General features: G+C 35.6%; 1 protein-coding gene across 1 annotated transcript in view; it reads right to left on the bottom strand.

Moving 5' to 3' along the window:
- STK26 (serine/threonine kinase 26) overlaps positions 1-12,135 on the bottom strand; it is a 79,267-nt gene that overhangs the window by 18,881 nt on the left and 48,251 nt on the right. The window lies entirely within an intron of this gene.

The raw sequence follows: 12,135 nt of genomic DNA, 5'->3' as shown, positions 1-12,135 counted from the left end.
CCCAGAAAAAATAAATGATAGCTTTAAATCATTATTTTGAATAATAACACTAAGAGAAAAGGAAAGGCACATTAAAGAATGAGCAAGTAAATGAAAACTTGCAGAAATTTTGAATGAGGCTTCTGGGTGTTTTCATGTGATTTTTAGAGTTTGGGAACCCTGGAATATTCTGCCTTCTTTTAGTTTTTGACTTCGTTTTAATGTACTTTACAACTTTATTCAGCCACAATTAATGGATATTTTTGGAACACACATGGAACCTAGAAATAATGCTGTCCCCTACCTATCTTCACTGTAAATTGTACAAGAGTAAGTGGGCCATATAGGGGGAGTACCTGTATGTGAATTCCAAAAGTTTTGTATATATACATACACACATATCATTCAGCTCTATAAGATAAAAATTGGAATAAACCATTATATCTTTTTTCTTTCTTCTTTCAACAATAGCTTGAAATACTAGGGACACCTCTCTCTCCATACCATTTCATGACTGGTATTCTCTGAGTTTTTGTGGGACTACAGAGTTAACTCGAAGAGATATGGTTGGTTTTACTATATTGGCAAGTAGCAAGTTGTGAATGGATTGTGTTTCAAAAGTTTATTTTTAAGTAAGATATTTAGAATTTAGAAAGCAAGTATTTTCCCATAAAAATAATGTCTAGTTTCCTGGGCTAGTACCCCAAATGACAATTTAATGCATAGTTATTCATAGTACAGCAGGAAGAGTAACACAGTAACTAATTACTATTTATACCATAAAAATGTTTCTAGGGGACAAATAAGTTCATAGTTGCGCTTCAACTTGGGATTCCAGGGACACCTTTCTCACCTTTACAGCCCCAGATGTGGGATGAAGAGTCTCAAGCTATTGTCAGTTGCCCTCAAATTCTAAAATCCCTGAGAAGTACTCAGGAGTTTCATTCAAAATGTCCAAGTGTCTTCTTGAGCCTGGGGTTTTATCATGGCAGAGGATGGAATCCAGTTACATGGTGATGAATGTGTAGGTGACATTGTAGTGCGTGGAATGGAATGTGGCCTAGGGTCAGGGACCAGGGAGGGAAGAATCAGTTAATCTGAGATGAAAGGATTCTTCCTTTCTTTCTTGATGCTGACATTGCATAAGATGTATAAAAGAAAGAGAGGAAAAATCTGCATCCCCCAATCTTGACATCCACTCTTTCCTGTGACAAAAAGGCCAGCTTGGAAAGAAAGAGCTGAGAGTCTTTCCTAGCAGCAGTATCTATAGAAGGAAAGTAAGGAAATAATTTCCCATCATGGTGGGAAGGGGAGAGGAGTTCTGCAATTGGGTCATGTAACTCATTTCTTATGTTTAGCAATTAGGTACTCTGACCCTTAGAATTATAAACCTGATGTGTATTTATATTCCTTTCTGGAGAAAAAAATACTTCTCACAATGCTATATAGCCTGAGAATGTTTTTCTTTTGCACAAGCTTGATTTTAATAAGTACTATATATGTTTTAACATTTTAATTAGCCCTGACTGGTGTGGCTCAGTCAGTTAGGCATTGTCCCGCAAAGTGAGAGGTCACCAATTATTCAATTTCTGTTCAGGGCACATGCCTGGGTTGTGGGTTTGATCCCCAGTGGGGGTACGTAGGAAAGGTAGCTAATCAACAGGGAGAGAAACATTGATTGGCTGCCTTCCATATGTGCCTCAATTGGGGTTGAACCCACAGACCAGGTATGTTCCCTGACTGGGAATCGAACTGGTGATCTTTTGCTTTGCGGGACAATGCCCAATATACTGAGCCACACTGCTCAGGGCAGTACTATAGTCTACCTTATGAATTAAAGATGCTTTCCATTCACCTGAAATTTAAAAGAAAAATAAAAGTATCTTATATAACATGTTTATCTGTTTTTGCAGTTCTGCAGGATTGAAAAACACCTGTTTTTCCAAGTTAAAAACAATGTGTGTGTGTGGGGGGGGTACCAATTCAAAACAGAACCTTACCAACTGTCCGTTCTTTATCAAAAAATATTCATAGAAAGCTTAAAATGTGATTAAAGTTATGACTAAAAATCTTATATATATGAAAAGAAGGTTTCCTGCTAACAAGCAAGTTTTTTTGTTTGTTTTTTGCTTTTGTTTTTTTTTTTTTTTGCAGTGAAACTAGGACTCTGGAGACAGGCAAAGAGCAGAACTGCCCAATAGCTCTTCTGTCTGCTTCCTTCTGATCACCACTTTCAGAGACAAGCCTCACTGGAGGATGGCCATAGGTCTGGACATTCAAAAGACTGCTAGGCAGGCATGAGGGCTGAAGCAAGATCTGAGTGGGCATAGGCATAAATGGCGAGTTGGTGGGGGTTCCTCCCTGCTCAAGGAAGCTTAACGCACCAAGGTTCTTCTTACCAGTTCCTTGACCATAGCAAGACTCAATGTAAACACCAATCACAAGTAAACAAAACCAAAAAAATCTAGATCCTATGTTTGCATTCTTTTAGAGGGACTTAAATTTCTACTTTTAATTTCTGGTAAATGATGTTTGTGTTGGAGAATGCAAATATGTTAGGTTTCCTTTTAAATAATTTAAAAAGCTAAGATTATATCTATGTACTAGTTTACAATTCCAAAAGAGCCAAGTGGCTGGAAGCCATAACCATGTATCTGGCACATTTAAGCATTGGAAGTCCCTAAAGGAAAAACACCATTTCTCTACTTATAAAATGATCCACAAACTTTAAAAATGGGTTGGAGGAATAAGTTTATTTTTTAATTAATTAATTTATTTTCAAATACATTTGTCTCTGCCTTCCCCCCACAACTTTCCCCTGCGCCCCTCCCCTCTCTCCCTCCCTCAATCCTTCCCCACTTTGGCTTTGTCCATGAGTCCTTGCTATATGTTCCTTGATCTGACCCTTCCCTTCCTTTTCCCCCGCCCCCGCTCCCTCCTTCCCTCTTGTCTCTGTTGCTTTCTTTTCCTTTCAGTGTTGCTGGTCTTCTTTTCCTTGCATCTTTGTATTGTTGGTTAGGTTTCACTTATTGGTAAGATCATATGGTATTTGTCTTTCATCCCCTGGCTTATTTCGCTTAGCATAATGCTCTCCAGTTCCATCCATACTTTCGCAGTTTAGTAGGTTTTTTTTTTCTTTCTGCTGCGTAGTACTCCACTGTGTAAATGTACCATAGTTTTTTGATCCAATCATCTACTGAGGGGCATTTAGGTTGCTTCCAACACTTGGCTATTGTCAATTGTGCTGCTATGAACATTGGGGTGCGTAGGTTCTTTTGAATTGGTGTTTTGAGATTCTTAGGGTATAGTTCCAGCAGGGGAATCACTGGGTCAAAAGGCAGTTCCATTTTTAGCTTTTTGAGGAAATTCCACACTGCTTTCCACAATGGCTGCACCAGTATGCATTCCCACCAACAGTGTACTAGTGTTCCCTTTTGGAGAAATAAATTTAAAGTGCTGTATCAACATAGGTGGTCAGCTAAGGGTTAGGAAGTAGTTTTCTGTTCTAAAATTATAGAGTAAATACTCTAGAATTGTATTATTTACTGAGGAGAGGTTGGAGCCTAGTGTTGACAAATTATTGGTGTCTGGAGTATCAACTGTTACCTCATGATGTCTTTGAACCCCAGTTTGCTGCTAAAGTGGACACTTGGCCAAAGGTAAGAGAACTATTGTGGACCTTGAATTTCATTTGTTCATAGAAAACAGATTTGAAATACCCATTCTATGTATTTGAGAGATCATTATTATACATCAAGTACACGTTGAACGAAGTAGGCTGGTCAATAAATTTAAGAGCCAATCGTGACACTGACCACATAAACCAGTATGTATATATAAGTAAAATAAGCCAGTCACCAAGGGATGAATGTTGTATGATTCCACTTATATAAGGAACATAAGGTAGTGAAATTCAGAAACAGAAAGTAGAATGATGGTTATTAAGGACTGTGGTGAGAAAAGAATGAGCAGTTATTGTTTAATGTGTATAGCTTCAGTTGAGAAGGACTGAAAATTCTGGAGGTGGATGGTGGTGATGGTTGTACAACCACCTAAATCTACTTAATATCACAGAATTGTACACTTAAAATGGTAAATTTTATGATGTATATTTTACCATAATAAATAATAGAATGTAAAATTTTATAGAACTGCAAGTGACAATATAGATCATCTTGCCAGATACTTTACAACCTTGGAATCATTTTCTTTCTGTCTAGAATGCCTTGTTTATTATACCCCACCTTCACATCCCAACCCCCATCAGAATCATACTCAAGACTTAGTTCAAATGCCACAGTTTTAGGGTCATTGAACTTTATGTAACCACAGATAAGTGAATAATATGAGGCAAGTTAGATATCTATCTGGGGCTAAGAAGAGAGGCTGGAACCAGAGAAATGAATTGAGAAGTTGTGAGAATAAACTGAATGAGACTGACCAGGGAAAACATGCAAAATAAGAGGAATACACATAAATAAATGTCTGTTGAATTGAATCTAACATGGGGCTTCTTAGAGGTTATATGAATTTTAAAGCTATTCTTATTTTGAGGAAAAAAAAAAAACATTGTAAGGAGAAATTTTTCCCTCTTCAACTTTCTTCATGTTTTATAAGAAAAACCCTCTGATTATTTTCAAATTAAAAGAATATTCCAGAAGCATTCATCAAAAGCTAGAAGTATGCACACACAAAAGGCTCAGGAAAAATGAGAAGGCCACAAAATTGTACAGACTCTATCCTGGAATATTTTACTTAAATCGTTCAATATTTCTGATAAATATCAGTGGTAGTAGTATGTGGAAGGAGGCATATTTCCTTAACACAAACAAAAATCTAAAGGCATTTTTCAATAGCAAATAAAGGCATGATTCAAATTCTATTCAATGCTCAGTGAGCTTTATTTTAATATTTACATTGAACTAGAAAAATATTTAAAGATTATAAAAGATTTTTCCAACATTATGAGATCAGAAAGGAAGGGTTTGCTTATTTTATTATACTTTATAAAGACTAACTTTGTCTCTCAAGAAAATCTGCAGTGAATTAAAATTAAAGGAAAATACTGTGGTCGTACTGATGTGTTTGTCTGGTTTTTACTCTTGTTTTTAAAAATGAAGTTATACAGTGAGCTCAGTCAAAATGAATATCTAATACATTTTTCATTTCTCAAGGAAATCATTGTAACTGCATACAGTTCCACAGAGCATATAATTTTCTCTCAAATGTAATAACTTTTCCTCCAGCATATTGTGAGGTCTTGGTTATATATGATATCCTGTGTAAGAACAACCTAAGAAAACCCCATATCCTACTTTAGTCAATTGATTTGACTCACAAATTGCCCATGTCATCTGAAATGGAAGTATGGGTAACAATAATAACATAAATTGATTGATAATGCAGTTCCCTGATGGCACTTAAAGATGTAGCCTTGAATTACATTGACTTCATTAAACAGAACCCTGTTATATTAGATATGATTTTACTTTAAAAAAATGCAAGCCCACATAGCCACACTATGTTTGTTATTGTTTTTGTTGTATTTTTTAAATCCTCACCTGCAGATGTTTATTGATTTTTTTTGGGGGGGAGAGGGGAGAGCGATTGAGAAAGGAAAACATCGATGTGAGAGAGGAACATTGATTGGTTGCCTCCCATAAGTGTCCTAACTGGGGAATGAACCAGCAACCTAGGCTTGTGTCCTGACTGGGAATCAAAACCACAACCTTTTGGTGTATGGGATGATGCTTCAACCAACTGAGCCACCCAGACACGGCTGCCACACTGTTTTAATATAAATGAAAAATAAATAAGTTGGTCAATTTAAGAAAGTATTTTAAATAAATGACATTAGAAGGTTATAAAATTGTAAGATTTTTGTGTGTATATCTATATAGAGATAATACTTATATTTATTTACTTTACTGTAAATATATTCAGGATACAAATAATATCAACCAGCTGTGAATTTCTACAATTTTATCATGAAGTGATATGTTCTTCAAAGTAGTCTTTCACTTAATGGACTTTAATAATGGGTAAAAGAAATAAAAATATAAAGGACCCATGGAAAAAGCCAAAATGAGAAAGGATTGAGGGATGGAGAGGGGAGGAGGGCAGGGGAAAGTGGTGGTGGGAAAACGGAGACAAATGTGTTTGAACAATAAAAGAAAGAAAGAAAGAAAGAAAGAAAGAAAGAAAATAAAGAAGTAAAAATAATTCAGCTTAATCCTTTAACTGAGTGCAGGTTGCGGTTAAAAGAATTTCAGCATAGATAACGTGTATATGGGAGATACATTCATTACTAATATGTGCTGAAATGAGAAAAACAATTTAAAAACACTGGAGAATTGCATTTATTATATTTATATAACAAAATACATGAATGTTTTCCGTTACAGTCTAGAAATTATTAAACAAATAAAAATATAAATAAAAAATTTTCTTTTCAAATAATGGAAATAAGAGTATTGCTAAAATACACAACCAAAACATGTCTTTAAGATTAATTAATCAGAATCTTCAATAGTTGACTGTGTAAAATGTTTGTAACAGTCACTGCAAACAATATTGCTATGTTCAAGGCATAAATACTTTTCACAAAACTTGCAAAAATATTTTGATAAGCAACTTTTTTTTGGATGCATAGCACCTAACACATCTTTTTCTTTTTCTGCTTGTCAAAGGAGCTATATCTATGTAGTCAGTAGAGTTTCCTTCAATTTTTGTTTGAAATTGATGAAATTTCAGGCACATAGGCTTATGTACACCTGTAGAGATTTCTGAACACCTTTTTAGTTGTTCTGACACTAATTGCATTATGAGATTTTGAATAAACATTCTGTACCTTATTTTCATATTGCTGTTCAGCATATAGCCTAAACATTTATTCCTGCAATATTCCAAATTGTGTAGAATATAACCATAGGCCATCTTCTGGTGTCCCTGGCCACATAATATGTACATAGCATTTGGTCCAGTGTCAACTCCAGACTTCATTTGGTTGTAATATTCTATTATATCAGGCTTTTGTGAATCTAAGTTTAGGGTGTCATCAAAATGCATACTTGAAACTAAAATTACACTTTTTCCTTTTTTGCATATATGATATATAAATGTGCAATCTGCAACAAAAGCAAATAATGTTGGATTTTTGGGGCCTGTATTTAGAAGGCATAAATTCAGGGGTAGTCAGGGCTTATTCTTACAAACAATGCCTATCTGAAAAGTTGCTTCTTTTTTAAGTCAGAGATAAGATTTGTATCAGTGAACTAGTTATCTGCTGTAATATTATGTTCTGATGAGTAAATGGGTTCTGCAAGTCTCTCGATTATGTCTGCTGGTTTATTACTAATCAAGTAAGGACCTTCGGGATGCTTAGTGGCATATATTTCAAGATTTCCTGTATAAAATACTTTTGAATTGACCATAGCAAAAAATGTTATACCATATTTACTGGGCTTGGATGGAATATATTATCTAAATGTACATTTGCCCTAAATCCAGGTAACATTCATCTATTGCTATATTCTTTTCCATAGAATAACAATTTACAATTTTCTACAAATGCTAAGAAAATATCTCTCATAGACACTAATTTGTCCCCTTTCAGGTGTGCTAAGGGGCTGAGTTTGTCATCGAACCTGGTACAATTATGAATAAATCTAAATCTCCATAAAGATATCATGTAAGTCTAAAAAGTTCAATCTCACTACCATCTGTAGCCCATAAATCCTGCAAGTTCAGTCAACTGCTGCTATGTAAACCAGCTAGATATAAGAGGCCTAAAAATGCTTTCAGTTCAGTTTTGTCTATTCATTTAGTATCTCTTTCTTGTGAAAATTGGCTCAAGATAGAATTGATGTATTTATTTGTATATAATAAGATTAGATCTAAAATATCATTTGTGATAAAGCAGTTCCAAGCTTCAAGTTCTGTCTTGACATTTTTTGCATTTGGCTGAACTAATGGAAGTTGACACAAAATATTCTGTGGCAGTTTTCTAATTTGTCTTCTTACTGGAATTTTCCTACATTTTGATTCTTTCTACTTTCCAAAAAAATACTCTTCATTCATGTCTACTTTATCTTCACTTTCTTCACTAGAAAGGTCTTGTTCAGTATCTGAATCTTCTGAATTAACCTCCACATAATCATCTTCTAAATCACTTTTATTTTCACATTTGACTCTATAATTCTCATCATTGAACTTGAGTTACACTCACTGAAGTTCTTTAACATCTCTTGGATTATTGAATTGATATATTTTTTCCAGTCATTTTCAATGGTAAATTAAAAAACAACAACAACACTGACTTCAAAGTTCAGAAAAAAAAAAAACCCAAAAAACAAAAACACAAAAAATCCTACACAAACACAGACTTGGGACTTCACGGTATCTCTCAGGTACTGGGTTGGCCAAAAAGTCTGTCCGGTTTTTTTCCACAAAATAAAAAAAAAAAAAAAACATTTTCCATTTTCATCAATAACTTTATTGATGTAGATATTTATTGATTTGGGAGTATGCCAGCTATCTCAATGGTATAACATTGATTGTTCTCAATTAATGTCTTGATTCGATTGCTATCAACTTCAACTATCAACCTGACTGTGGGGCATCATCCAGTGAGAAATCTCCAGCATGAAACTGCAAATCATGTTTAACACGTTCATTCACAGCACCTTCTTCATACACTGCACAAGTCTTTCTTGTGTATGTGTTTCAGTGTGTTTTTACCTTTCCTGAAATAATAACACATGCTGAAAATGTTGCATATTTCCTTCCATCTTTAATATTAAAATGGCTACACAAAAATTCACCAATTTTGATGTATTTTAAATACATGCTGATATGACAGCTGCCGCAATATAATCTAAGAAAATTGTTTTGAATGAAGTTAAAGATAACTAAGTGTTACTAGACCCATCTTATAGGAAAACCCAAACAAGCTTTTTGGCCAACCCAATACAATTTACTATAGAATACCACACCTTTACAAAACACGAGTTATAACCAAACTGACAGCTTAAACGTTATGGCTTAACATTAGCCACATATAAATGCACAGCTAGTCATGACCTTGAACGTATACACCTGATATACGTAACAATATTTAAGAAAAGAGGTTGTTTGTATCTCTCAGATCAGCTGTGCCCTCTTGAGAGTTAAGAAGACACCTGAGGTAATAGTTTTGTATCACTGATGTGAGAACAGTCTATAGTAAAGATCTGGACAAACACTATCAGTTATATTTACTTAAAAATTAACTATTTATTGGATGACGGGTACATGAATACTATGAAGGAAATTTTTTAAAAAGGTGAAATCTTAAGAATATACAGGAATATATAATACAAAAAGAACTATAATTCATTTCCCATGAATGAGAGTACTGAACATGAATAAACAAGGGTTATAGCAACCAATAAAATAGTCTATACTGTTTCATTACCCATTTAAATATAAAATAACTCATTTTATTTATTTGAGTGTGATTTTTTTTTATTTTTTCAAATACATTTGTCTCTGCCTATTTTCCACCACTTTCCCTTGCCCCCTCCCTCTTTCCCTCCCTCAGCTCTTCCCCTTTGGTTATGTCCATGAGTCCTTCCTATATGTTCCTTGATTTTCCCCTTCCCTTCCTTTTACCCGCCCCGCCTACCTTCTTCCCTCTTGTCTGTTGATTTCTTTTCCTTTCAGTGTGCTGGTCTTATTTTCCTTGCATCTTTCTATTGTTGGTTAGGTTCCACTTACAGATGAGATCATATGATATTTGTCTTTTGCCCCCTGGCTTATTTTCCTTAGAATAATGCTCCCCAGTTCCATCCATGCTGTCACAAAGTGTAGTAGTTCTTTTTTTCTTTCTGCTGCGTAGTATTCCATTGTGTAAATGTACCTTAATTTTTCAATCCAATCATCTACTGATGGACATTTAGGTTGCTTCCAACACTTGGCTATTGTCAATTGTGCTGCTATGAACATTGGGGTGCATAGGTTCTTTTGAATTAGAGTTGTGGTTTTCTTAGGGTATAGTCCCAGCAGGGGAATCACTGGACCAAAAGGCAGTTCCATTTTCAGCTTTTTGAGGAAATTCCACACTGCTTTCCACAGTGGCTGTACCAGTCTGCATTCCCAGCAACAGTGGACTAGGGTTCCCTTTTATCCACAGCCTCGCTAGCACCTGTTGTTTGTGGATCTGTTTATGATGGCCATTCTGACCAGTGTGAGATGGTACCTCATGGTGGTTTTGATCTGCATTTCTCTGATGGCTAGTGATGCTGAGCATCCTTTAAAATGCCTTTGGGCCCTCTCTATCTCCTGCTTGGAAAAGCGTCTGCCCATGTCCTTTGCCCATTTTTTGATTGGATCGTTTGTCATCTTGACAAGCGTCTTGGAGTGGAGTCGAGTGAGTTCTTTAAATATCTTGGAGATCAAACCTCTATCTGATGTATCCTTAGCGAATATATTTTCCCATACGGTTGGCTCCCTTTTCATTTTGCTGATGTATTTGACAGCCATGCAGAAGCTTCTTATTTTGATGAGGTCCCACTTGTTTATTCTTTCCTTTATGTCCCTTCCATTAGGAGACATGTCAGTAAAAAAATTGCTGCATGGGATATATGAGATTCCTGCCAATGTTCTCCTTTAGGACTTTTATGGTGTTGTGACTTATATTTAAGTCTTTATCCATCTTCAGTTTATTTCTGTGTATGGTGTCAGCTGATGATCCAATTTCAATTTTTTGCATGTAGCCATCCAGCTCTCCCAACACCATTTGTTGAAGAGGCTATTATTGCTCCATTTTATGCTTCTGCCCCCTTTGTCAAATATTAGATGCCCATATAGACCTGGGCTTCTTTCTGGGCTTTCTATTCTGTTCCACTGGTCTATGGGTCTGTTCTTGTGCCAGTGCCAGATTGTTTGGACTATACTGGCTTTGTAGTATAGTTTGATGTCCGGTATTCTGATCCCTCCTACTTTGTTTTTCTTTCTCAAAATTGCTGCGGCTATGCGGGGTCGTTTATGGTTCCATATAAATTTCTAAATGTTCTATTTCTGTGAAATAGGTCATTGGTATCTTAATAGGGATTGTGTTGAATCTATAAATTGCTTTGGGAAGTATGGACATTTTGATGATATTAATTCTTCCTATCCATGAGCACGGTATATGCTTCCATTTATTTGTGTCTTCCTTAATTTCTTTCTTCAATGTTGTATAGCTTTCTGCATACAGTTCTTTTACGTCTTTGGTTAAATTTATGCCTAGGTACTTCATTTTTCTTCTTGCTATATTGAACAGTATTTTTTTTTCAGATTTCTTCTTCTATTTCATTGCTGGTGTACAATGCCTTTGATTTCTGAATATTGACTTTGTATCCTGCTGCTTTGCCAGATTCACTTATTAGGTTGAGGAGTTTTTTGGTAGAGTCTACAGGGTTCTCTATGTACACTATCATGTCATCTGCGAACAATGATAGCTTTACTTTCTCCATTCCTATTTGGGTGCCTTTTATCTCTTTCTCTGGTCTGACCAGTGTGGCTAGGACTTCCAATACGATGCTGAAAAAAAGTGTTGAAAGAGGACATCCTTGTCGTGTTCCCGATGTTAGTGGGAAAGCTTTCAGTTTTTGTCCATTGCATATGATATTGGCTGTAGGTTTTTCATATATGGCCTTTATGACATTGAGGAATGCTCCATTTATTCCCATTTTGCTGAGTGTTTTGATCATAAATGCGTGCTGTACCTTATCGAATGCTTTTTCTGCGTCTATCGAGATGATCATGTGGTTTTTGTCTTTTCTTTTATTTATGTGATGTATTACGTTTATTGACTAGCATATATTGATCCATCCCTGCAACCCTGGGATGAATGCCACTTGATCGTTGTGGATAATCTTTCTGATGTATTGCTGGATGCAGTTTGCCAATATTCTGTTGAGGATTTTAGCATCTATGTTCATCAGCAAAATCGGCCTGTAGTTTTCTTTCTTTGTAGGGTCTTTATCTGGTTTTGGGATCAGGGTGATGCTGGCCTCATAGAAAGAGTCTGGGAGTCTTCCCTCCTCTTGGATTTTTTGGAATAGTCTGAGAAGGACAGGGGTTGGCTCTTCCTTAAATGTTTTGTAAAATTCTCCTGTGAAACCATCCAGTCCT

This window comes from Pteronotus mesoamericanus, unplaced genomic scaffold, assembly GCF_021234165.1.
Source record: "Pteronotus mesoamericanus isolate MK-2021 breed Mesoamerican mustached bat unplaced genomic scaffold, CSHL_Meso_final contig_40, whole genome shotgun sequence".
Lineage (NCBI taxonomy): Eukaryota > Metazoa > Chordata > Mammalia > Chiroptera > Mormoopidae > Pteronotus > Pteronotus mesoamericanus.
Note: the sequence above shows the minus strand (reverse complement) of the source record. Positions and strands in the feature narration are given on the sequence as shown.